The sequence below is a fragment of the Megalobrama amblycephala genome, linkage group LG6, assembly GCF_018812025.1.
Source record: "Megalobrama amblycephala isolate DHTTF-2021 linkage group LG6, ASM1881202v1, whole genome shotgun sequence".
In the NCBI taxonomy this organism is placed as follows: domain Eukaryota; kingdom Metazoa; phylum Chordata; class Actinopteri; order Cypriniformes; family Xenocyprididae; genus Megalobrama; species Megalobrama amblycephala.
The window spans coordinates 3,156,905-3,161,851 of record NC_063049.1 but is presented as its reverse complement, the minus strand read 5'-3'; positions in this window follow the sequence as shown (position 1 = coordinate 3,161,851).

Below are 4,947 nucleotides of genomic sequence, written 5' to 3'. Positions count from 1 at the left end.
GAATAATAAGAGTTCTGTGCATGGAAATGATATACAGTGAGTCTCAAACACCATTGTTTCCTCCTTCATATGTAAATCTTGTGCGTGAAAAACACTACGGAAAAACAGGCGAATCTCAATATAACACTGACTGTGACGCAACAGTTGGGATCATTAATATGTACGCCCAGGGCCGGCGCATGCCTATAGGCGAACTAGGCAGCCACCTAGGGCGGCAGCACAGTGAGGGCGGCAAAAAAGAGAGGGATTTAGTTTTTAAGTTAATTAATTAATTTATTTTTGGGACATTCGTTTGGAATTATTACACGTATCAAAAAGTTATCACCCGATTAGTTATTCTAAATCTAAATTATCTTTCCCTCATTCAACCGAGTAGGCTACCAAACCCTGCCCCAACCTACAGCGGCATATCACTGAACAAAAAAAAAAAAAAAAAAAAACGGCGTTTTGAACGGTGAGTGGACTATGAGTTTGCACGATCGCAAATTCTCTCATAAAAACAACGAAATTCAGAATTATGTAAATAAGAGATTTAATGTCTGAGAGCTTCATTTATTATAACATAACTTTGTGAGATATGACAACTTTTTAGTGATTACAGAGGGAGCACTCTTTGCGCGCCTTCTGCCATACCTTACAGTAGGCCTATTTTCTGTTAAAATTAACAGTGGTTTGTGAACATAAATAGACGTCCCCGTTTGGTGCTCCGTCCATGAATGGAGCTGTCTGTGGAAATGTCCCCGTTTTATAGGTCGTTCAAAATAACCCGCAAATACATTGCATAAAAGCCCGACCAACATAGCAGCCTGTTATTGGAGCAATCATGTAGTGATTATTTTCACCAACAGAGGGGTCTGTGCAGCTACGCTGTCACTTAGTCGCGCGTGCGCCGCTAACCTGGACCAGAGCAGAGCGCCATTATCATCAGTTATCAAAAGAAACATCGTTATCTGTTTCGACTTTCAAGGTAGTAACATAACTTTTCATGTTAAATTAAAGTAATACGGTTATGTGTTTTATAACAGGGTGCGGGATTGTTTTGGACAGTTTAAACGTCCCCATCGCAGCAATTTTATTAAATAAAATTAAATCACAATAATTATTAACGTAATGATATAGTGAACCTGCAAAAGCGGAGAAAGTGGAGGAGTCACGTTGCTCACATTTGTGTGCACAATATTTATAAATGCCATATATTTATAACCTCTATTCATAATGGAGAGCTGTGCACGCGCAAATGACGGGATTGTGGGCGTGCAGAGAACCGCTTGCACACCGTCGCTTCGCAACTAGCTACTAGAACTACCACCGATTTGCGGCTTTCGTGTGTCTCTCATTGAAAATGAACTAGAGACTTGTGCTTTGCACGTCCCGTAATATGTCTTTATGTTGAAGTAGGCTACTGCCCGCCCAATTTATCAGCGGCCCACCAAGAATTCTCCTTAATCTTCCAGGAGATGTTCTTACTATATAAGTGTTTGCTTTTGTAGTTAGTAACGTGCTGATTATTTTTTACATTGAAGAGTGAAAAAAGAAAAATCCGAAAACATGCTTGTACATGCTTTTATATTAGTGCAAGTTTATTAATAAATCAATAAAGAAAACCACCAGTCTTTCACATCTCAAAGATCGAGTTTAATTGAAGTGGGGGCGGCACGACGGGGTTTTGCCTAGAGCGGCAGTTGAGCTTACGCCGGCCCTGTGTACGCCCCAAACTTTTGCATATACCAGCCTATGTTCTAAGCATTAGACAAGCCAGTATTAACTTCTGGAGCTGCACAGCCAAATTATCAGACGTTTTGCAGGTATTGTGAAGCATGCAAGCAATGACAATAGCGAAAATGGCAGATGGATCGATAATAACTGTTCATGATACATGATATTTAGTGATATTTGTAAATTGTATTTCTAAATGTTCCGTTAGCAAATTGCTAATGCACTGTTAAATGTGGTTAAAGTTACCATTGTTTCTTACTGTATTCACGGAGACCAGAGCCATGTCGTTATTTTAATTTTTAACCTGAAAACGCTTGTAGTCTTTATAATTCATAAATGCATCTTCATCCTTTATAAATCTCTCCAATTGTAAACTCATTCAGAAACAAATGTAAACATCCACAATATGCCATACTTACGTGATCTGATATGCTGCATCACAAACAGTTTGTGAAGATCCATTTTAAGAGTTATATTGTGAACTTCAGTATTGTTTATGCGATGTTTAGTGCAGTCCCAGCTTGGGGGCAGGGAGCACGAGCATTTAAAGGTGTACACGCACCAAATCAGAGCATTTTTAATCCCACCCCAAAATAGGCAGTTAAAACATGGAATAATAAAAAGTCTATGGGGTATTTTGAGCTGAAACTTCACAGACACATTCTGGGGACACCAGAGACTTATATTATATCTTGTGAAATAGTGTTCTAGGGCACCTTTAATATCAATTGTGGTTTGTTGTCTCTAGACCAAGAGAAAGCCTTTGATCGAGTTGAGCATGGCTATTTATGGAATGTTTTAGAAGCTTTTGGATTTAATGAAGTTTTTAAACATGATTAAAATTCTTTATAGTGTAACTGAGAGTGTTATTAAGATGGTGGCTTATGTGCTCCATTCAAGGTCAGTAGAGGTATTAGACAAGGATGTTTATTATCAGGAATGTTATATTCTCTTGTTATTGAACACTCTACAAACAATCAGGAATAATTTTGATGGTTTTAGGTTACCACCTTGTGATGTTAATTTTTGTTTACCAGCTTATGAGGATGACCTTATAATAATGATTAACAAACAAAGTGACATACATGTTTTATCTAGACTGATAGAAAAATTTGGAAAATGGTCTTCAGCAGAAGTAAATTGGATAAAAAAGTGAAGCATTTTTATTAGGGGATTGGAATGAAGGGAAAATAATTCATCCTGAAGGTTTGTGTTGGAATAGGTGGGGTTTGAAATACCTTGGAGTTTTTTTTTTAGGAGACAAAAAATTGGGATGGTTTATTGCAAAAAGTTAAAGGTCATTTAGACAAATGGAAGTGGATTCTACCCAACCTGTCTTGTAGGGGAAGAACACTTATTGTAAATAATTTGGTCACTTCACTGTTAATGGCACAGACTGGTTTGTATTGATCCTTCTGTGAAATTGATGGCTGAGATTCAAGTGGTTTTTTTTAACTTTTTTTGGGGACAAACTTCATTGGATTCCGCTGAGTATTTTATTTTTACCCAAGGAAGGAGGAGGCCAAGGATTGGTTCATCTCCAGAGCAGGATTGCAGCTTTCTGGCTGCATTTTTTCAAAGACTTCTTGATGGACCTATGAATGTAAGTTGGAGGACGATCAGTTGCGTTTTACTAAGGACTGTTGTAAATCTTGGGATGGATAAATCTCTTTTTTTTAATGGACCCTAAGTGCTTGGATTTTTTTGAAGTTGTCGTCTTTTTATCAGCATCTTTTGAAGATTTGGAGGGGTTTTTTTTATATTCAAATGACTGAAAATTTTCATTCCATTTTTTTGGTTGCTGAATGAACCTTTGATTTTTAAGGCAAGACTGGATCTTTCTGCATCCATTTTTAAAAAATTTTTTTTTACCAGGATTAAGTAAGACATTACAAGACTCATGAGTTTTTGTTTTAAATCAATATGTCCCTGACAGTGAAGATCCTTTTCCTTGTGTTAATTCAACCACATTTTGAACAGTGTTCAGGTTGTTTCTTTCAACAACAAGAACAACAAAAAAATTTTATCTGTTGATTTTTTTTTATTTTTTTTTTTATGTGGGGCGGAAGATGTATATAAAATGTGTGTGCTCATTCTCAACAAAAAGACACTTGATAAGAGAGTTGATACACCTTGGCGTTCTGTTTAAAAGTAGGTGATGAGGTAAGACCTGAATGGAGAGTATTGTAGAAGCCACTATTGTCAAAAATAACAGGAGATTTGCAGTGGAGAATCCTTCATGGAGCTATTGTGGTGAATTCTTTTGTAGTCCTTTTTGTTCTCAAAAATAGACTGTTTCATGCTTTTATGGAATGCCTCAGAGTTAAACCTTTGTTTGTAATGGTGAAATAATTGTGTAATAAGTTTAATTAATGTTTTCATCCTCAAACTTTTATTTTTGGTTTTAAATATGTACAAACAAAAGCATGTTAAAGGTGCCCTAGAACATTTTTTCACAAGATGTAATATGTCTAAGGTGTCCCCTGAATGTGTCTGTGAAATTTCAGCTCAAAATACCCCATAGATTTTTTTAAATAAATTTTTTTTAACTGCTTATTTTGGGGCATCATTATAAATGCGCCGATTCAGGCTGCTTCCCCTTTAAATCCTCGCGCTCCCCGCCCCCAAGCTCTTGACTCTATAATACATTGCATAAACAAAGATCACAAAGCTAATATAACCCTCAAAATGGATCTTTACAAAATGTTCGTCATGCATCAGCTCATGTAAGTATAGTATTTATTTGGATGTTTACATTTGATTCTGAATGAGTTTGAGGCTGTGCTCCGTGGCTAACGGGCTAAAGCTAACATTACACACTGTTGGAGAGATTTATAAAGAATGAAGATGTGTTTATGCATTATACAGACTGCAAGTGTTTAAAAATGAAAATGGCGACGGCTCTTGTCTCTGTGAATACAGTAATAAACGATGGTAACTTTAACCACATTTAACAGTACATTAGCAACATGCTAACGAAACATTTAGAAAGACAATTTACAAATATCACTAAAAATATCATGTTAGCATGGATCATGTCAGTTATTATTGCTCCATCTGCCATTTTTCGCTATTGTCCTTGCTTGCTTACCTAGTCTGACTCTGATGATTCAGCTGTGCAGCTCCAGATGTTAATACTGGCTTGTCTAATGCTTAGAACATGGGCTGGCAAATACAAAAGTTGGGGGCATACATATTTATGATCCCGACTTTTGCGTCACAGTCTGTGTT